We start from the raw sequence: 22,690 nt of genomic DNA, 5'->3' as shown, positions 1-22,690 counted from the left end.
GCATGCTGGCTGCCAAAAACCAGGAATGGATCCGGAAGGGAAGTAACTTGGAAAATAAGGTTTTAGCGCTCCCAATTCATCACAGCACTGTAGCATTAGGTTCGGAGGAAATGTCCAGTAGGGAATGAACCCCAAAACATGCCCCCAGGTGGCAGGAACGGGAGCGAAAGGAGCGAGTCATGACACCAGGTTCTTGCTGCACATTTCTGGATCTTTAGAAGCTGGGAAAATATTTGTGAGTCAGAGGCATATTACATTGCTGAAATGCATCTTTGACCCCATTGGGACCAACTGGTTCACTCCTCATTGTAGTGATTTGATTCTTTACAGGAGTATTAGCTACGGCCTGCGGACACAAGCTTGTGCTGTTGTATCACTGGAGTTCCACAGACATAAGATTGATTCTACTAGTCAAAAGCAAACACGTCATGAAAGAAAGATGGACATAGCCCTATAAATGAGTGGTGTTGCTCTTCAGCGTGCCTTTTAAAGCAGCTGCCATACTAGTGGTTTTCATTTCAGCTGATATACTGGTGTGTCACCCTGTATGATGCAGCGTCTTGGCATAGCATTCACTTCTGCTTCCTTTGAAGTGTCAAGTGACCTGTCTATTGATTGGGGGAATGTATTGAAAGACATGCCATTCACTATTGATGCCAGAATCCCATTAACATGATTCCCATCAGAGTTCCACAGTACCTAGTAGAGCTTGGTAAAATGGAGCAGGATCTCTTCCAATTTAATTGTTAGAAGCAGAGGGATCATTTGCAGCTGAGCTACCTATCTTTCTAATTCATTTGACAGTAGCTGGGGATGGATAAACAGTTGGAGCGGCCCTTAGGATTCGTTTCTTAGAATGTAAAGTGGGCCTGGCGAGCAGGAGCGACGCCTATGCTATATGTGAAAGAATGTGGAGTCAGTGCGACCAGAGTGAGTTGGCCTTATGGTTCATTTATCAGACGGTGGATTGTGCATGGTGAATAAGAGCTGCCTTTAAAGCAATTTGTAGAAGGTGGAGGAGGCTCAACCAGCTGGAGCTGCCCCGCTCTGTAGATCTGCTTATTAGAACGTAGTGGGAGCACAGCGAACTAGAGCTGCCCTTCATTCATTTGATCGAATACATAGACATGCAGGCGGAACAGAAGCTGTCTTGTCCAATTCAATTTCTAGAAGTTGAAGGATGTCTGTCCGTGTGGAGGTGCCCTGAGGTCTCATTCATTAGAAGGGGCAGTAGGCATGACCAGCTAGATCTGCCCCAGCTCTGTAGATGCAGTCTTTAGACATTAGTGGGTGAATGGGGACCTGGAGCTGCCCCGCTAATTTATTTGATAGACTGTGGAGGCATTATGGTGGATATAGATGCTCTTTGAATTCAAGTGTTGAGACGTGGGACTCAATGTCCCATGTCCCCCTTGTGCCCAATCCGTAGCCCTTCTCCACTGGAACATGCTTCCCCTGTCTGTTGGCACTATTACTCCCTATCCTCTGTTCCGTTCCTCTCTAAAAACCCACCTGCTACAGTCCTCTAATTGATTTAATCTGCTCATGAACACTGATTCATTTACTCTTATGAACACTGATTGACTGATTACGCACAGGAATGCTAATTGATTGTTACTATTCTGAACACAGTTTGAATGTTACTGTTTATGAATGCTGATTTGCATTCTGATTCATTGTATTGTTGACAAAGGCGCTATATAAAACAAAATAAATACAAATACAAGTGTTGGAAGATGGAGGATGATTGACTAGCTGGATCCGGCCTGAAGTTTCATTAATTAGAAGGCAGAGAGACTGTGAACTAGAGATGCCCTTCTAAACAGTTGGACTGAAGGTGGAGACTGCATGCCCAGCTGGACATGACCATCTGATTTATTTGTTAGAAGGTGGGTGGGACATGCTGAAGGGAAACCCCCCTTCTACAAGATTGTGATGAAAGGTGGAGGAAGGACGAGCAACTGCAGCTGTCCTTGTGACTCACTTGTTAGAAGTTGAAGCCAGCCAGGGGGTGTTTCCAATGCGTTCAAGTGGAGAAAGGATGTTCATCTAGAACTGTCCTTCTTCTGATTCCATTCAGAATTATAGCAAATCACGGCATTCAAGTTGAATTAGCTCTGTTTGAAACCCAAGAGTATGTGTAGGCCACTATCGCAGAGCTTTCTCTGCTGCAGACCTGGTTCTGCCCACCCATTGGGCATCAACCCGAGATGGAGATCACACTGTGAAGTCTTGCACAGGAAGTCCAAACAATGATGTTCATAGGCAGCATGCCTTAAGTATATCATTTGTATTGTATTTTATAGCCATTCAGGCTGTTTCATGCCAAAAAAGATCTTATACAAGTGTGAGCGAAAGTTGGAATTCCACTCACCACCACGTAGCTCAGTTTGACAGAGTCATCCGCGATGCAAAAAAAAATGAAGAACTACAATCAGTCTGCTAAAAAGTAACGACCAGATAGATGCTCCTCTCAGAATTAAAAAAGCAAAAAGCGACTATTAAAAATGGCTACGACCCACAGGACTAATGCTGCCAATGAAGTTTGGCATTCATTGGCTCATTTCGCCAGAACCAATAATAACATAGGAGTATGGACTCTTGGTAATGGCACCAAGAAAAAAACCTTGCTCGTCAACAGCGTATGCGCACTGTAAGTGATTTCAACTCGGCACTCTACCTAAGTCAATGCGCAGCGTGTGATGCAAAATTGAAACCCTTAATTATTTATTTATGTCTATAAGTTCTTTTATTTCTGAATGATATACCCTTATATCACACCCCTCTCTTTGAATCCCCCCGGTCACAGTGAACCAGGAAGCAGGCTGTTTTGCAAATTTAAAAATATTTATATTAGGTATTTCACAATATATATATCACACTACTTGAATGGTTATACAATGATCACCAATGGGGTGATGTCCCAAAAAATCTCTTTAATCACACGCAGTAATGATAGGAAAAATAATGCAGTATAGAATAATGCTTTTGGGTGTCAATCAAAAATGCAATGTGATTACTCTTTCCCCCTGCACACTGCTCAATCACCCCAACATGCAAGATAAAGAGATACAAGGAGAGAAAACAGATTTCAGGAATACAGAATTCAACAAAATAGTATAAATCCAGAGAAAAACAGGAATGATTGCAAACTTGTCAAAAATGGTTTAACCTTGGCTTTGCATGAATGGTGAAAACACTGAAAATGGATTTAATTCACTAAAATGGTTTCAATACTAGTGGGAGCCACTTGGTATGGTTTCAAACAAACACTAGCAATGATTATTGAGTAACTAGCAAGTTGAGAACTTAATTCTGAGGTTGGATGAAATGAACAGCTATTTCACACGTGATACATCTAAGCCAACTGAAAAATCTGCTGCAAACTTTTCTGCACGCGGTAAGCATGATTGCGGAATAATTGTAAGGATTTGGGATGCGGTTTTGGGTGCATAGGAAAGCTGATGATGTTAGCCTCAAGTAGACACTTGAATTTCATTTCTAGCATACACAGTGATGAAGTTATGAAGGTTTTTGTGGAGGTCGTTTTTTCAGAAAGAGTCAAAATTTGCAAAAGAAAGTTGTGCTTTTTAGAATGAAAAACAAGATTTCTTTACACTAGGGTAGACTATGAAGGCGCAAACTACACAACAGCGCAGCCACCAGCCCAAGATATCACTAGTTGATTTGGCCTGCCGAGACGCTCGCCTTTCTTCAGAAAATATATTAGCGCAAAGATGATTTTAACACTACTATTACAAAGGACCATAGGGTAAGAGAAAGAGTTCAGTCGAGACAAAAGATTCTACAATGCAGTCCTGGAAATAAGAGAATGGGTTTGGATAGTATGACTTATGGATAATACATATGTTAGGGACACTCCTATGCTATGGATACTCACTACCAATGTTTGGAATGGACCCGCTAGGGATCTGGTCCAAGATTTCTGGACTGGAATTCTGCTAGCACACCAGACTGGACTCAAGGTGCTCTGGTTCTGCAATCAGAAAGACACTCTGGACACGGCACAGTGGGACTGGACTGGATCTGATGGGCTCTGGTTCTGGCAGGGTGGTCTCCTGTTCCACACTGACACAGGCAATGTAGATTGGCAGCCATCTTTTCCGGTTTCACAGCGCAATTTTCATAGGTTTAGCGCGCATAGGGCTTTTTCCGGCTATTGTGATAGTTCTGATGCCACAAGCACACAGTGATGTCGCAGGGCAGAGCTAGTGGGTCAGTACATCCCACAAGCCCCCCCTCGTGATTTGGCTTTGACCGCCCATCAAGGGGAAGTCGCAAGATTGGGATGATCAGTTTCTTTTCTTTCTGGTTGAAATGGCAAAATTCATCAGCTTCTCCTTTCAGTGGTGGATCGACCGGTTCTCCTTGCCAATTCCTGATGAGAGTATGGATCGATACCCATGGCCCCTTGGATCTTTCCTTCCGGTCCCTGGCTGGCCCTCCTTGGTTTTAGTCTCCATGGTTTCAAATTCTAGGATGACAAAGCAAAATCATATTTGTATACATTTCCCCATCACTATTTATGTAGTGGGGCAGATACATACATTTTGACCTATAAGAACAATTTTTCTATTTGCAATTTATTGATTATATAGATGGAATAGTTTTAGTGTTGGAAATCTAGGCAGCTGGAGTGACCCCCTCTGGGGTTCCAGAAGAATCCTCTAGTGGCTGCAGAGTGTGCCTACGATGGCAACACTTCAGTTGGTTGATATGGACCCACCTATCTTCCCCCTCTGCCAAACTGCCTTTGGGGATACGGATTTTGAAGGCGACTGGTGAGATTTTGTCTATAATTTCAAAGGGACCCCTCCAGCTAGGCAAAAATGTGCGCTGTGTGGCCTGGTTCCTTTGGAAATTGTATAAGTAGACCCGGTCTCCTACATGGTATTCTTTCTAGTAGTCTTTAAGTCATAGTGGGTCTTCATGCTGTCTGCAGATCTTTCTAGATTTCGCTGAGCATAGGCAAAAGCACGTTGAAGGTGTTTTCTCAGATTTTCAACATACTCATGAGTTGTGGAGGCATTGATCAATGTCTGCTCTTGGGTTCTGTAGAGCAGATGCTGGGGATGCACCATCCTGTGTCCAGTCATCAGCTCAAACGGTGAGATTTTAGTTGCAGATGAAGGGGTAAATCTGATGGCCATCGGGACAAGAGGTAATCGAATATCCCAACTTGGCCCAGAATCTGCCAGAAACTTTTTTAATATGCTCACAGTTGTCTTGTTGTATCTCTTCACTGCACCACTAGAAGCTAGCCGGTAGGCAATGTGTAGTTTCCTTTTGACCCGAAGTATCTCCCACATCTTTGTCATTACTTCGCTAGTGAAGTGGCTACCTCGGTCTGACTCGATCCTTTGGTGTAGTCCAAAACGCATGAAGATGTGGCTGATCATCAGGGGAGATGCTGTTTCTGCCTTGCAATTTGGGGCCGGGAGACATTCTACCCATTTAGTAAACAAGCATGTCACGGTCAACATGTACTTGTTCCCCCAAGACAAGCGAATCATGGGCCCGATAAAATCAACTTGTAAATCTGACCATGGCAGTGTCATCCCCCTCTTTTGGAGAGGCGCACGGTGTGTGAGGGATGTTGGCTGAAATTGTGCACACACAAGACACCCCTTCAAGTATTGGTCAAGGTCCTGCCCCATGTGTGGCCAGTATGCAATCTCTCTTAAGATTTCAAGTGTTGTATGAAACCCCCTATGACCGGCTGTGGCCGCATCATGTGCATGATTTAACATCAGGCTTCGGAATGAGGCAGGGACCACCCACTGATCATGACCAGCTAGGGATCTCCTCACCAACAAACTGTCTTGGATTCTGAACATTTTTGGACATTTCATCAACACTCTGAGGTCCTCTTTCTCTATGTAATCGCTATCCGTCAGGGGAAAGTTCTCAGGGTCCTCAATGTGTTGATAAAACTTACCAATTATTGGATCCCCTTTTTGAGCCGTAATTAAATCAGCATCTGGGGTCTCCTTACTCCATTGTGCAGTTGAGAGTTCATTGTGAGCATTTGTCTGGGACCTAGTTTAGTTTAGTTTAGTTTATTATTTATATGGCGCGCCATACCCTGAGGCATCAGGGCGCAAGCAGACAAGGATATGCTCAACTTAGTTACAAGTACATGAAAATAGGAAAAAATACAGAGATATGCTGAGCTTAGTTACAGATATGCTCAATTTAGTTACAAGTACATGGAAGTAGGAAAAAAATACAGACATCAACAATGTTGCAGTAGGCAGGTATGTACAAGGAAAGGTCAAGGAACAAGGGGAACAAGGTACATGTTCCTGCATAGTCATAGGATAGTAATATACAGTTATGTACAGTGTGACATATCAGGTCAAGGAGGTTAGAGTAGTTAGCTGTCATTGGCTCTCAGCCACCTAGTTAGGTTCTGTCTAAAATTGGCGAAAGGCTGAAGTTCTCTGATGTCATGGGGGAGGGAGTTCCATAACTGCGCAGCCTTGACAGGGAAGCTATTTCCTCCTATAGTGGAGAGTTTGAAGCGCGGAACTTGGAGGCAGTTTGCGTTAGCTGTAATAGTTAGTCTGGAAGAGGTTCTTTTACATAACCTGTCTATGAGGTAGGGTGGAGCTTTATTATTGAGGCATTTGTTGGTGAGGAGGCGATCTTGAGTTGAATTTTATCAACGGTGGAGAGCCATTTATATTCTCTTCCTATAGAGGATATATGCTCATTTCTGTTAATCCTGAGTGCTGCTCTCAAGGCATTGTTCTGGAGGACTTGAATTTTGTGGATGGTCTGTTTATTTGCCCCAATGTAGAGTCCATTACAATAATCCAATTTGGATAGTATCAGGGCTCTGGCAAGTGTAATGCAGCTGTCTGTAGAGAGGAATTGTTTACTTGCTCTGATAAATTTGCATGTATATGCTGTGGTAGATGCTAGAGAGTTAACTTGTTTGGTAAAGTTCATGGTGGCGTCTAGGTAGAATCCTAGGGTTTTCACTTTGTTAGCTACTTTTGTGTTGTTCCCATCAATAATGAAGTTGGCATAATCAGAGCCGATTTTGGATATATAGGTAGGGGTGCCTAGGATGATAAGCTCGGTTTTATCATCGTTCAGGCATAAGCCGTGTGTGGCCATCCATGCCTGAACAATGCTATAGATTCTGTTCACTAGGGCCAGATCCTTGGCGTAAACTCCTGAGAGCGGGAGGAGGATCTGGATATTTCCGGCATAGTTGGTGTAGGCGATACCCAGATGATCCATTTCATCAAAGAGGGGCTTCGTGAAAACACTGTAGAGGGTGGGTGACACACAAGATCCTTGTGGTACACCGCATGAGGTTGATGGAGCAAAGACTCTCATAGTCCGGTTACTCAGAAATGACTTGATCCATGTTATAGCCTCTTTTGAGAAGTGGGCTGCAGAGTCGAGGTGACTGCATAGGACTGTGTGGTCAACTAAGTAGAATGCCGCTGATAGGTCCAGAAGGAGGAGTAGGGCTGCTTGGCCATTATCTCTGCATTTGTCTATTTGGGCCTTAAGATCTATTAGAGCTGTCTCAGTCCCATGTTGCGGGCGGAATCCTGAATGACGAGTTCCAAGTAGGTGGTTGGACTCTAGGAAGTTGTGTATTTGCATGTAAGCCACTTTATCTAGAATTTTTAGATGAAAAGGCACAGTCGTGATGGGCCTGAAGTTAGTGGGAATGTCAGGGTCGAGGGTTTGTTTCTTTAATAGTGGCAGTACCCAAGACTCTTTTAGGTTATTCGGTACTGAGCCTGTGGTAAAGGAGGAGTTGATAGGTTTGGTCATAAATGGCGATAGTTCTCTCGCAGCATCCTTGATAAGTTGTGCTGGGCATTGGTCGCCTTTGCAGTTAGACGGTTTAAGTCCCAGGATGACCTTTTCTACCTCTATGGTTGATACCTTAGAAAAGCAGAATCGGGCTTCTTGATTAGGCTGTGGTGGTGGCGCTAAGCTCTGAGGGATGTGAGGCATTAGGGATGCCTTCTTGAGAGCAATTTTAGTTTGTAAATTAGCTACTTTATTTGTTAAGGCAAGTTGTATACTGGAGCACCATTTTTTGTCCTTGGTGCAGTTTTCTTGAGGTACCACGGGAGTTTCCAATTCTTTCAGAATGCTGAACAGTTCTTTGACACTAGATTTTGATTTAGATATTCTAGTATTATAGGTTTCCTGTTTGGCTAATAGTATTTCTTTCTTGTATTGGGAGGAGGCTTTGGAGAGGTTGAGTTTATTTTCGACTGATGGGGAGAGTCTCCAAATGGTTTCAAGTTTTCTTTTGGTCAGCCTGAGATTTGACCATGATTTGAGGTGTTTTTTCGGTTTGCTATTTCTTAGTTTGAGCGGAGCTATGTGGTCAAGGGCTGAGTTCATAGCTTCATTATAATGTTCAACTAACAGATTGGGGTCCATAATGTCTGGTAGTGAGTTCAATTTAGGTATTATGACAGGCATCAGATTTTCTGCTTTCATGAGTGTTTTGTTCTTCGTGGGCAAGGGTGGGGCAAGTGAGGACAGGGCAGTAGCAGGGTTGGTCGTCACTGTGAATAATAGCAGGTGGTGGTCAGTCCAGATCAGAGGTACGGAATCAGTAATATCTACTTCGCAATTATGTTCTGCTATCCAATCAAGGATACAACCTTTATTGTGGGTGGGTAATTCAACTTTCTGGGAGAATCCCAGCTCTTTCAGGGTCAGGGCAATCGCTGTAGATTGGATATCCTTATTGTCATTGTAGCCTAGATTAAAGTCTCCTAGCACTATTGTTTGGGATGTATTTTTTAGGTTATTGGACAGGGATGTCGAGATGTCCTCAGCGAAGGTTCTGATAGGACCTGGTGGTCTGTAGATAAGGATGATGTTTAGGGTTTGGGAGTTAGCGATGGCTATTTTGACCGTGAGGCATTCACAGGATTTCATAGTGGTGGTTGTGATAATTCTCATGTCTAGGCTGATTTTAGCTATGATTGCTATACCTCCACCTCGGGAGGTGTCTGTCCGCTCGTAGAATAGTATAGTTGTCCGGGACTGCCAATGATAAGGTAGGGCATGCCGCATCATGTAGCCAGGATTCTGAGATGGTCTGGAAGTCTAGGTTGTCTGTAAGAATGATGTCTGATATCTCTGTAGCGTGTGTGACTAGAGACCTGGCGTTTATAAGCGCTCCTTTGAGATAAGGTTTGTGGCTTTCTAAGTTAGATATATGATATGATATGATATGGTATTTGTAACGCGCCTATACACAGGTGTTTCAAGGCGCGACGAGGCAGGGAGGGGAGGAACAAGGGGAGACAAAACAAACGATCCTACTAGGCCAGGTGTCATTCAGATCGCGCAAGTGCAGGGGTGGGGGAGGGGGGAAAAGTGCAAGTGGAAGGGGAGGGGGGGAAGTGCAGTAAAGGTAAGTGGCGTAAGTAATAAATAAAAAAGGGCCAGCTAGTGGCAAGTGCAAGGTAAGTGCAGAACAAGTGCTGGGGAAGGGGGGGGGGCTGTAGGGATACAGAGACAGTCCCGTAGTGCAGAGGGGTACCAGGGGATCAGTGACTGGGTCCGGGACTGAAGGCAGTTTAGAGTGGTCCAGTTGCAGGATCAGTGCAGTTTAGTGAAGAATTAATTAGCTGTTCAGCAGGGGAGAGGGAGAGAGAAAGCAGAAGCAAAGAGGAAGGTTTTGAGGTGCTTCCGGAACCGGAGGTGGTTCTCCTCAAGTTTCAGGGAGGCAGGAAGGCTGTTCCAGAGGGAGGCCCCTGCCGCGGAGAGAGATCTACCCCCAGCTCGTTGCTTCGAGAAGCGGCTGACCATGAGGGAGTTGGAGGCGGTTGAGCGAAGGACTCGGGGAGGAAGATATATGGGAAGAGAGAGTTGAAGGTATTTAGGACCCAGGCCCCAGAAGGCCTTGTGGACAATGCAGAGGGTTTTGAACTGTATCCCCGCAGCCACTGGGAGCCAGTGTAGAGATTTCAGTCCTGGAGAGATACGGTCCCTGGGCTTGAGGCCAAGGACAAGTCTCGCAGTTCTGTTCTGGATGAGTTGCAGAGGGCAGAGAGTGGAGGCAGGCAGATTAAGATAGAGGCTGTTACAGTAATCCAGCTTCGAGAGAACCAGGGCTCGGGAGACAGTGAGCTTCTGGGGGAAGGAGAGGAAGGGAAGAATACCTCTGAGGAGGTGCAGCTGGTAGTGTGACCTCTTGGCGACGTCAGAAATATGAGGAGAGAAGGAGAGTGTGGAGTCGAAGATGACCCCAAGGTTTTTTGCCTTGCAGGTAGGAGCAGAGAGGGGGCCAAGGGAGGCAGGCCAGAGAGCTGCAGGGAAGGAGGGAGTGGGAGTACCGATGAGTAGAATCTCAGTCTTACTGGCATTAATGCAGAGGTCATTGGCGGCACACCATTCTTGGATAGCAGACAGACAGTCAGAGATGAGGGAAGGAGAGGGGGAGGCTGAGGGTAGCCTGAAAATGAGCTGGGTATCGTCCGCATAGCACTGGAAATTAGGGCAGAGAGCGGCGATGCGGTGGGCAAGGAGAGCCAGATACTGGTTGAACAGCCAGGGAGAGAGATTAAATCCCTGGGGGACACCACAGGTGGAGAAAAAGATGTCGGAGAGGAAGGACCCCAGTTGGACCTGGGAGGGTCGATTTGAAAGGAAAGAGGTCAGCCACGCTAGAGCCTGGCCAGTGATACCCAGGTTTTCCCGGAGACGGTTGAGCAGGATGGCATGGTTGACAGTGTCAAAGGCAGAGGAGAGATCGAGCAGAATGAGAACACACGGAGTGTTGGAATCGAGGTTCAGGAGCAGGTCTTCACGGATGTTCAGAAGAGCAGTTTCCGTGCTTCTGGCAGCTCTAAAGCCAGATTGATGGTCGTGAAGACTACCAACAGATTCAGCATGGAGGTTAAGCTGGGAGATGGCCAGTTTCTCCAGGAGCTTGCCCAGGAAGGGAGTGATGGAGATAGGGCGATAGTTAGCCAGGCAGGAGGGGTCGGAAGAGGGTTTCTTGAGAAGAGGGTGCACAAGGGAGTGCTTGAGGGGGGAAGGGAAGACTCCAGAGGCGAAGGAGTGGTTGCAAAAGTCAGCCAGGGCAGGAGCCAGGGAGTCAATGTGGTCCTTGATAGTTTTGGAGGAACAGGGGTGAACCTGTTTAGACGAGACTTTCATTGATCGGACTTGTCTGGAAACCTCGTCAGCAGAGAAGGGTGGAAAGGCAGAGAAAGAGGGAGGAGGGTTGACCGCAGAAGGGCCAGAGGAAGAGCCGGGTAGGGAGGGAGGGAGGTGAGAGGAGGAGAGCGAGGACAGGATGTCCTGAGTTTTAGAGATGAAGTGAGAGGCCAGTGCAGTGCAGAGGGCCTGGGAGGGGACAGGAGAGGTAGAGACTGAAACAGGGTTGGCCAGCTCCTTGCAGATTTTAAAGAGTTCGGCGGAGTTGTTTGATGCCGCAGAGATGCGGGCTTGGATAAGGGCTCTCTTCTTGGTGAGAACAGAGAGCCGGTACTGCCTTTGAAGCAGGCGGCAGGCCAGTTTGTCAGAGGATGAACATGAAGCACACCATTTCCTCTCAGCAACCCTGCACTTGCGTTTTAGGGTGACGAGATCCGAGTCATACCAGGAGTTACATTTGGCTTTGGGCTTCAGGCGGATTCTCATGACGGGGGCAAGGATATCAAGAGTAGCAGATATAGCAGAGTGGAGCATGGAGAGGGCTGTGTCAGGGTGGGAGTCAGCCGAAGGGGCAGGGGGGGGAGAGAAGGTAGCAGCAAAAGCCTCAACTGACACACGCTTCATGGGTCGGATGACCGAGAAGGTGGGTGGCAGTGAAGAGGGTGGCTTTGCGTGAGGGGTAGGGAGGGTGAGGTGGGAGGATAGGAGAAAGTGATCGCTCCAGGAGAGAGGAGTGGAGAGAGGGACGGAGAGGGGAAGGTCAGAAGAGATCAAAGCATCAAGAGTGTGCCCAGCAGAGTGAGTAGGCCCAGACGGGAGAATAGAGAGTGAGAGAGAGTCTCAGAGGTCACGAAAGAGACAAGTGGGGGGACTGGAGGCATCAAGGTGGATGTTGAAGTCGCCAAGAAGGAGGAGTTGAGTGGTTGAGGACAGGAGTGAGGAGGAGAGGTCAGCCCACTCAGAGAGGAAGGAGGAAATTTGACCAGGTGGCCGATAGATAGTAGCCACGGTAAGGGAATGGCTAGGAGAGAGAGAGAGTCGGCAGACAAGACATTCAAAAGAGGAGTAGGTCTGAGTGGGAGTGACAGTGGCAGGAATCCACTCAGGGAAGATAAGGGCAACACCACCCCCTGCACGGTTAGGCCTGGGCATGGAGAGGATCTTGTAACCGTCAGGTAGGAGTGTGTCAAAGCTGGTGGCAGAGCAGGCTGTGAACCAAGTCTCAGTGAGACAGAGGACGTCGAGGTCTAGTTCCTCAAGAAGGTGACAGATATCGGAGGAGTGCTTGATGGCAGAGCGAGTGTTTAGAGTGGCAATGTGGAGAAGGCTGCCATCCTTGAAGAACTTCCGGGGAGGGGTACAGATCAGAGGTACGCCCTGCGGAGGTATTGAGGAAGGAGGTGAAGAAGGAGCACGAGAGGGGGCAGGGAGGGAGGGTAGAGGCAAGGTAGCCAAGGATAGAGGAGGGGGGACAGCAGGAGAGGGGAGGAAGTTGATGAGGTGTGGGAAACGTCTATCGAAGAGGTGAAGGTTGGCCTGGGGGCCTTGGACCAAGATGGTCCCATTAGCGTAGACATTAATGATGGCCTTAGAGGAGCGGAAGGGGGCTAATAGGACATCCCAACGGGTGCCACCATTAATGGGAGAGGAGGAGAAAGGAGAGAGCACAGAGACCATATGAAGGGTCCATAGGTTGGGCGAAGGCACGAAAAAGAGGATGTCAGTGAGAGTTTCCTTAGAGCAGGCATTAGTGTAGGTGTCAGCGATAGGGAGGCCTGGGTTGGAGACCAGGATGTCCTTTTTAAACTTTTTCCTACCAGATTTAGTGAGGAGAGCAGGATAGTCGATGGAGAAGCAGTTAGAGAAGATAGGTGAGACAGAGAGCACCATGGAGTAGGAGGGAGGGGGGGGAGACAGACGAAACGAGAGCACGCAGACAGGAAGTGAGCGGCAAGCACACGTTACCACAATTAGAGCAAACAAACAGTAAAGCGTATTAGGTACCGGGCCACCTAAATTTGAGAATCCTGCGAGGGGAGAAAAAGCACCCTAGTATGCCACAGTTCAGAGCAAACAGTAAAGCGTATTAGGTACCGGGCCACCTAAATTTGAGAATCCTGCGAAGGGAGAAAAAGCACCCTAGTATGCCACAGTTCAGAGCAAACAGTAAAGCGTATTAGGTACCGGGCCACCTAAATTTGAGAATCCTGCGAGGGGAGAAAAAGCACCCTAGTATGCCACAGTTCAGAGCAAACAGTAAAGCGTATTAGGTACCGGGCCACCTAAATTTGAGAATCCTCCGAGGGGAGAAAAAAGAACCATAGTTTACCTCAACTGTGTGTACGGTGAGGCAAGGCCCCGTGTGCGGATGTAACCAGGAGTGGAGGGGTGGGCCGGGGAGCAGGAACAGGTGGAACTGGCGACTGGCGTCCCCTGCGGACACCTGCAGACACACAGGGAGCCGCACTATAGGAGTCGCCCTTGGCCTGGGGCCCTTAGCCGCGGGGGCTGCCGGGCAGAGGGCTGCCCAGGAGGGGGGAGGTTATAGGCAGAGGGAGAGGAAGGGGGGGGTGTGGGCGGGCAGGGAGGCGGGGAGGGAGAGGAAGAACCAGGAAGTGGGAGGGGGAGCAGGAGCAGGCCCAAACAACACGCTAGGAGCGTGACTACAATTTAAACAAAAGAAATACAATTTTACAACTCACGGAGGCCCAGGCAGGGCTTCCAAGGCCTGCAGTACCCCTCAGGCCACCGGCGACCTCTCTCCGCGCTCAGCTGGAGAAAAGAAGCGAGCGGGGGAACGGCCGTCGAGTAGGCCAGAGGGGAGGCAGGCAACAGCCAATCAGAGGGGGGGTGGGCGGGCAGGGAGGCGGGGAGGGAGAGGAAGAACCAGGAAGTGGGAGGGGGAGCAGGAGCAGGCCCAAACAATGCGCTAGGAGCGCGACTACAATTTAAACAAAAAAAAAAAAAATACAATTTTACAACTCACGGAGGCCCAGGCAGGGCTTTCAAGGCCTGCAGTACCCCTCAGGCCACCGGCGACCGCTCTCCGCGCTCAGCTGGAGAAAAGAAGCGAGCGGGGGAACGGCCGTCGAGTAGGCCAGAGGGGAGGCAGGCAACAGCCAATCAGAGGGGGGGGTGGGCGGACAGGGAGGCGGCGAGGGAGAGGAAGAACCAGGAAGTGGGAGGGGGAGCAGGAGCAGGCCCAAACAACGCGCTAGGAGCGCGACTACAATTTAAACAAAAAATACAATTGTATAACTCACGGAGGCCCAGGCAGGGCTTCCAAGGCCTGCAGTACCCCTCAGGCCACCGGCGACCGCTCTCCGCGCTCAGCTGGAGAAAAGAAGCGAGCGGGGGAACGGCCGTCGAGTAGGCCAGAGGGGAGGCAGGCAACAGCCAATCAGAGGGGGGGGTGGGCGGGCAGGGAGGCGGGGAGGGAGAGGAAGAACCAGGAAGTGGGAGGGGGAGCAGGGGCAGGCCCAAACAACGCGCTAGGAGCGCGACTACAATTTAAACAAAAAATACAATTTTACAACTCACGGAGGCCCAGGCAGGGCTTCCAAGGCCTGCAGTACCCCTCAGGCCACCGGCGACCGCTCTCCGCGCTCAGCTGGAGAAAAGAAGCGAGCGGGGGAACGGACGTCGAGTTGGCCAGAGGGGAGGCAGGCAACAGCCAATCAGAGGGGGGGGTGGGCGGGCAGGGAGGCGGGGAGGGAGAGGAAGAACCAGGAAGTGGGAGGGGGAGCAGGAGCAGGCCCAAACAACGCGCTAGGAGCGCGACTACAATTTAAACAAAAAATACAATTTTACAACTCACGGAGGCCCAGGCAGGGCTTCCAAGGCCTGCAGTACCCCTCAGGCCACCGGCGACCGCTCTCCGCGCTCAGCTGGAGAAAGAAGCGAGATAAGGTTTGTGGCTTTCTAAGTTAGGGCAGGTAGTGTTATGACTAACTTTGGCTGTCTGTTTGGTGCCATTTAGTATAGGTCTATTGGGCTTGGACTGTTTCCTGGTGGGTTCTGCAGTAACCTTCAAGGGTAACTGTATTTTTTTTGGGAGATTTAGTAGTTCAACTTTCTTGGCTGGTGGCTCATGCAATTGGGACAGGCGAGCACGTAGTCTTAGGTTTCTGTCTACAGTATTACATGGCCTTTGTAGAGTGGTACTATCTGGATATTGGTTCATTTTACGTCCTGTATTAGGTTGTTGTGTGTCGAGCATGATAGGGTAGGTAAGATGGGTGGGATAGGACGTGGCACAGAGACTCAAAGTGTTAGCTTTGGTGGTCACGTTAAGTGATTGTACTCCTAGTATGATGGAGAAGGTAATATACAGTGGTAGCCAGGGTGACCTGTAGGCGAGACCCAGGGTGTACATGCTAAGTGGCTGAGTAGAGGCAAGTTTGGTGCAATTTCAGTTGTCAGAATGCAATTTGAAATGGCTAAGTACAGGCAGGCTAAATGCTACTATCAGGCTAGGTGCAGTTTCAGTAGTTAGAATACAATTTGAAATGGCTAAGTACAGGCAGGCTAGATGCGACTATCATGCTAGGTGCAGTTTCAGTAGTTAGAATACAATTTAAAATGGCTAAGTACAGGCAGGCTAGATGCGACTATCATGCTAGGTGCAGTTTCAGTAGTTAGAATACAATTTGAAATGGCTAAGTACAGGCAGGCTAGATGCGACTATCAGGCTAGGTGCAATTTCAGTAGTTAGAATACAATTAGAAAATGGCTAAGTACAGGCAGGCTAGATGCAACTATCAGGCTGGGCGCAATATCAGATAGCAAGACATAGATAGGTTGGGTCCAGTTGATGGGCTAGGTGCAATTCGTAAGTCAGGGTGCAGATAGGCTAAAAATGTGCTATTAGCGGGTTAAATGCAGTAATATCTGACAGAATGTAACAAAACTCTGTGCTATTTGGCTATAAGTAATTTCAGATGTCACAGTATGGGCAGCAATTTCAATTAGCAGGCTCACATAAGCAGACATTGCGTAAATAATCAGCAGTATACAATCTAGTAGTCAGAGGCTTAGTGACATGTGGCGGTATATATTATTGATAGTCCATATGCTTGAATAGCAGCTGGGAAATATGGACACTGAGAGTGGCTGTATTATGAGGTAGTAATATGGCATGCAGTCAGACAGTACCTTAGGTTTCTAACTTGAATTCAAGTCCGGCGATGCAGGGGTTCTGGCAAGAGGCAAGATCAGGCAAGGACAGGCTAAGACAGGAAGTAGCCTTTGTTCCTCCTGCCTTCGTTCCGGATGCCGGCTCACGTCTCCCGGCTCCGGATTGGATATTTGAATTACGTAAGGGCCAATCAGAGGGGTTCGTGGCCAGGCAAGCTGGAAGTGGAAATCAGGAAGTGAGGACCAAGGGGCTAGGTGGCCATCTTGGAGTGGTCGACCCCATGTGCATTCTTCTGGGTGCACGAGAAAGAATTAGCTAGATTGCCAATTTCAGCTGCTTTACACAGCTGGATGAGGGTAAGCACGGCATTGGTGTGCTAAGCCACGCCTGTGTGGAATAATAGCGTAGCTGAAGATGTGGTCGGCGGTCTCGGGCAGAAATAGGCTCGGGGCTAACCTTGCTGAAGGGAAGCTCCTGCTTCACCTTCACAAGGCGGCGCACTGCTCCAGCAGTGGGGAAGGGAGCTCCTGATCCGTGCGAGGGTCGATGTGATAGCAGTGACCTGGATTTCCCCCAACAGGGACTCGATCTCAAGTAGATCCCCTGGGATGGCTCTGGTTTTGGCCAGCTGATCAGCTCGGTCATTTCCAGTTTTGTCTGGTCCTTCTACTTTAGAATGACCCTTGATCTTTTTCCAGTAGATGGTCATCCCATTCGAGGGGACCTGATGATCAATACTTTGGATTAATTTCCCATGTTTCAATGGTTTATTTTTAGCACATAACAAACCTCTGGTTTTCCAGTTAACCAGGTGCTCCACGAACCCGTTCCGTACATAATCCGAATCAGTGATTATGACCAGTTTGTGGAGTTGGTGTTGGGCATCAGTGAGGATGGCTTGATGCACAGCCACTTGACTACTTCGGGAACCATTCTTGTACCCAGCAGAGGGTTCTGGGGCATCATTCACCCAGGCATTCCCTATGCCGGCTACAAGTTCTTTTTCTCCGTTGTTGTCAACATGGTAGGAGCATCCATCCACATAGACAGAGGGCATTCCCTCACACTGGTCTTCTTCAACGACTTCGTGGGGGGAATTAAGGTATGCCGCCATGTTGTCCTTGATTTTAAGACTTTCGTCCTTGAGACAGTTTTCTCTGGCCCAATCATGCAGGTCAGCCAGACCTTGCGCGAGGGGAGTCTTCTTTTTTTGGCCATATCTGACCTCCACAGGAAAGCCTTGCATTGACAGAATCCAGGAAGTAATTTGGGAATTACTCACATTTCCGGCCCGGATTCTGTCACTTTGGAGATATTGCAGAGGCTGATGTGGAGTCTCCACTATGATGTGTTCCCCCTGGATAAACGGGCGGTAATTCTTCAATGCCCACACTGTTGCCAGGAGTGCCTTCTCACAATCGTTGAATTTTTCCTCCACAGAGGATAAAGTTTTACTCGCATAGGAGATTACTTTATTGACTTTGTCATGCTTTTGATATAATACTGCAGTCAAGCATGTATTTGAGAACCCTGTCTCCAATAAGAATGTTTTTGACAGGGTAAGCTAGGCAAGGCGCTTGTGAGAGGCTTCTTTTGAGTTGTCTTACTGCCTCAGCTTGTTTTGGACCCCACTCTCATTTGACCCCCCCCTTTAAAAGATGGATCAGGGGTCTTGTGATCTCTGCATAGTCCTCAATGAACTTTCTGCTGTAATTAGAAAGTCCAAGAAGCCTCCTTTGTTCCCGCAGAGTTGTGGGGTCTTTTAATTTCTGGAGTGCTTCCACTTTCTTTTCCTGGAGATAGAGACCCTGAGGAGTAATATCATGCCCCAAGAAATTGACATGGGTTCTACACCACTGTGCCTTTTGAAAGGGGAGTTTTGCTCCGGCGGCCCTCAACTGTGTCAGAACATAACAGATCTCCGCTATGTGTTCCTCCACAGTTGAGCTTTTGACTAGGACATCATCTACATAGGCCAGGTTACCCCTTTCACCTAGGTCGGGCATGGCCTTATGTAGAAAAATGTTGAATTCATTGCCAGAGTTGATGTATCCAAAGGGAGTCTGGGTCCATGTATACTGCTGCCCCCCGAAGGTAAAGGGCAGCTTGTATTGGTTTTCCCTACTGACAGGTACAGTCCAGTACCCATTGGTCAGATCTATTGCAGTGAATACCTATGACCCCTGGATCTGGGCCGGCGTTTGGTCTATGTAGGGAAGAGGCCACCGGGAAGTATGGACCCGTTTGTTGAGCTCCCTAAGGTCGGCACAGAGTCTCCACTGGCCGTTCAGCTTCAAAATCCCCAGCACAGGATTATTGAAGATGCTGTGGACTGGATGGATTATCCCACAGGTCTCAAGGTTCTTAATTATTTCAGTAAGGGACTCCATTGATGCGAGAGGCAAGCGATATTGCTTCACAAACACTGGAGTCATGCCAGGGTCCGTGGGAATTGTTGTTGTGTGGATGTCGGTGCGACCACAGTCATACGAGTCCACCGCAAAGAGATCTTGAAAATCTAAGAAAACTTGTTTCAATGTTTGCTTCTGCTCCAGAATCTCACAGGCATCAGCTAGGTTGACTCTCCCTTCAACCATCAGCATGAAGCCTGGAAAGACTTCTGATTTTGCTATCTAAGTGGCCTCCTACAGCTGGGTGGAGAAGTCCCTGGTCAGAGTGTTGATTTGGACTGGTGGCTTCAGGTGGGGAAGGCAGTCTTCGCGGACTTGGAAAATCACCTCATCCCTCCTGAAGTCACAGGTCACATCTTCCCTACCATAAGGGCAGGAAGTGTACACCAGGAAATTCCCCCCATGCCGGGTAAAGATCCTGTCTGGTGTTGTGTTGTCATCACTATCACTGTCAAAACAGTCCTTGGGGATTGGTCCTAATAGTTCATTGCCTAAATCTATGGAAAAATGTCGGCCATCAACCGCCATTCCAATAATGGTGCCTGCGACTAGAGTGATACTCTTTAAGTCACTGTTATCCACTGCTATTGGAATGGTGTCATGTTCTATATTAACTAGTGGGGTTTGGTTCACCCCCAACCCTTGCTGTTTGAAGTAAGAATTAAGATAAATAAAGGTGTCAGGGTTTTTCAATTTCTGTCCTCTTTTAACTTTCACTTCCAGGGAGAATTGCCGGGTCCTTTCTGGGAGGGTGACTTCCTCTCCAATCTGAATTTCAACTGCATAAGGCAGCAGTTGAGCTGTCCTAAATGCTTTCTCTGGGTCATCAAAGCCCATGGGATTATCCGCTAGTCGGGACCAAGCTTTGAAGTTTATTAGGTCCAAACTAACGGCAAAGCGATTGAGAATGTCACTGCCTAAGTAAAAGGCGGCAGTGATGTCTCGCACGACCCAACAATTATGGACTATGCTCTTGTTGCCTATGGAGATTTTGAGCATACACCTGCTTGGCAGGAGATGTTTGGAATTGGGTGTTTCCAGATCTATTTCCCATTTGTCTATCAGTTTAAATGTGGGAATGGCTGGATCTTTTGGGAGTTTGCGGAACATGGCCTCGTTGATGAAGCTCTTACCGTTGTTCACACACACTCGGGCGAGAACAGAGTCCGTCCTTTCATTTAACTGAATAGGGATGAACGACTGCTCTCCAATTTTCTGAATATCAGCCAGGCTCTGAGCTGATTTTTCATCTTTCTGGACTATGGGAGTGGGAATTTCTGATTGTGAATTTGTAAAGAATTTCAGAGTGTTTCCTTCCAGCGTGGAATGCCACCTTAGACTGGAAGGAAGGTTGATTTTCAGAAATAGAGAGGACCCCCCCATCACCAGTCTGTTGTCCTACTGCTATTACTGTCATGTCTGGGATTTGGTTATTCTGGAAGTGAAATTCTATTTGGTCAGGTTTTTGTTCAACAATGTGGCATGTGCTGTTTAAACTAACACGGTTGACACTCTGTTTCAGTTTTATTGGTCGGCTAGTCTGGGTCCAGAGGACCTTGTTTACTTAATCTATTAGGGGAGACAACCTTCGCAGGAGGTCATTCCCTAGTAAACAAGGTGTGCCCTCTGGAGTTACAACTATGACCGGGTGCTTCACCTTTTGTTGCCCAATTTTAATATCCAAATCCGGAGTCCCCTCGATGGGAATTCCCTTCCCATCGAAGTTCTGAAGTTGTTCAGGAAGAGGGGTGAGAAGAATTTGGTATTTCTCCCCCCTTCCCGAATTCAGATGGTCAAAGACCCTTTTTGACAGATGGGTAGCTTGGGATCCATGTCAACCAGTGCCAAAATTGTACACTGCCCCTGTATTTGACTGGGGCATAGAATCTTTCCTCCTTCTCCTCCAGGGGGCACAGATAATGTACATTTTTGGACAACTGGTGGGTTAGTTTCTTGGTATTGGACACTGATAGAGAGGTGATTTGAACAAGGTTCTGTGTGGAGACTTGGGAATCTGAAAAGAAAAGGTGACAGCTAGATATGGGAGAAGTTTTGGGTTCCCCTGGTTCTAGTTCTGGGATGCCCGCCCTTTTTGGAGGCAGTCACCAGGATGGGTTTGAACCAGGGGATTTTCATGCCGTTGATTCTGGGGTTGGATGATGGGTGGTGTTAACTCAGTCTCCACATCAACACTGTCTAGATTTGGATCCTTTGGGACCCATTTTTCTTTGGTAGGAGGTCCCCCATCTCTGAAGGAGAAGATCCTTTTCCCAGAACCCGCTGGGACCCCTCTCCTTCAAATTGGAAGACTTGTACCTCCTCCTCAAAATGGGTCTTTTTGGGCTCTTTATTTCTCCTACCGCACCTCTGCTCCTTGGCTGGCAGACTTTCAGGGGCAGGAGATTTTGGTTATGGTTCTGGGGTTTCCAGGAGCTTTTTACAAGTGGGGAAGGAAGCTTCTTCCAATGCTTTACACCCCCCTACCCCTTGTGCCTCCTCCCTGGGAACCGGTGGGTTGTCAGGGTTCTTCCCCCGTCATTGCTCTGGAGCACCAGGTCCTGAGTTTGAGGCATTCTGTGCCGGCATGCTCATCTGAGGGGTCTGCTGAGCCCTCAGCATGTGACCCAGATCCTGTGCCATGTTTTGGACCTGGCGCTCTAGTTGTGACACCTCCTCAGGCTGATACCGGGTTCTCATTTCTCCCCTGGATTGATTTCGGGAAGGGTAGCTATCCCTTCTCCCAAAATAACCCGGGTTAGTGAAGTTTGGGTACCCCTCCACCCTTGGCCTCCCCTCTCTCGGATTAGGTTGTCTGGGCTCAGGAAGTTGGGCAAAGAACGATGGATTGTTCTGGGTTTGAAAGTTTTGCGGGTACCTTGGGAAGAAATTCTGTCCAAGATTTGGGGAATTACTGCCCTCCTGGGGAAAGTGAGGAGGGAAGTTTCGTGGGTTAGCTGCTGTTTGGTTGGATCCCCCCCTTTGGGGGTGGAGGAGTCCACACACAACCCAGGATGGGTCTATTTCCCTTGTAGCGGGGGCTGATGTAGTTAGGGGACTTAGGGGTCCCATTTGTGGGATTGCCTCCCTCGCTCCCTGACTGTGATTGGCCCGAGGACCTTCTGGGGTTGGGATTGCTTTGATTCTGTGCAGGCAGGTTTTTAGGACCCCCATCTCTAAATCTAAAATGGGGGCAACCTTCACCTCTGCCACTTTAGCAGCAGCAGGGGTGTTGTTGTTTTGGGGCTTTTTGGATTATTTTTGTTTTCCACAGGCTTTTGTACCTCATAAATGCACGTGGCTTGTTCGATGACCCAGTCTAGTGATCTTTTCTCGTGAAAGTCTCTAACTAGCTGGGTCATGATGTACTTCGGGAGAGTGTGGAAGAAAGTATTCACAAACTCTTTGCTGTCAGGGCGCACCCTTCTGCTGGTCTGCTCAAAGGCACACTTTAATTCTTGATAAAATTCCTGTGGGGCTGATCTTCCCCACATTGCAATTTGTAGGCTGCCTTGCGAGCCTCCTGAGGATTCCTGTCCACAGAAAAATGTTTCAAGATTGCCACCCTATAGGTGGACCATCTAGAATGATTCTGGTCCTCCAGCAAAGAAGCTGGAGTACTCTGGAGAGAAGGTCCATTTCACATATTGAATACAGCTTTGGCTGTCCTTCAAATGGAAAGTTTCCATCATCTGTTCAAAGAGCTCTAGGTGCTCCCAAACTGAATACTTTGCGTTCTTATGATATGGTGTGATGACGCTCCTTATCGCTTTGATTTGCTTTAGGGGATCCTTGAGCAAGATCCTTTTTACCTTATTGACCTTTTTGGTTCGGATAACCCTGGTCCACTCCTCCTCTGACTCAGAGGCACTGCTACCAGGGGTGTCCGTCTGGTCTTCTAGGCTCTCCCGAATTCTGCAAGCCTGGGAATGGCTGGCAGAATGTGGGGGCCTAGTTTCCT

The sequence above is a fragment of the Ambystoma mexicanum genome, chromosome 3p (assembly GCF_040938575.1).
Source record: "Ambystoma mexicanum isolate Mex_15411 chromosome 3p, UKY_AmexF1_1, whole genome shotgun sequence".
In the NCBI taxonomy this organism is placed as follows: Eukaryota; Metazoa; Chordata; class Amphibia; order Caudata; family Ambystomatidae; genus Ambystoma; species Ambystoma mexicanum.
The sequence above is the reverse complement of the archived record's forward strand: the minus strand, read 5'-3'. Positions refer to the sequence as shown.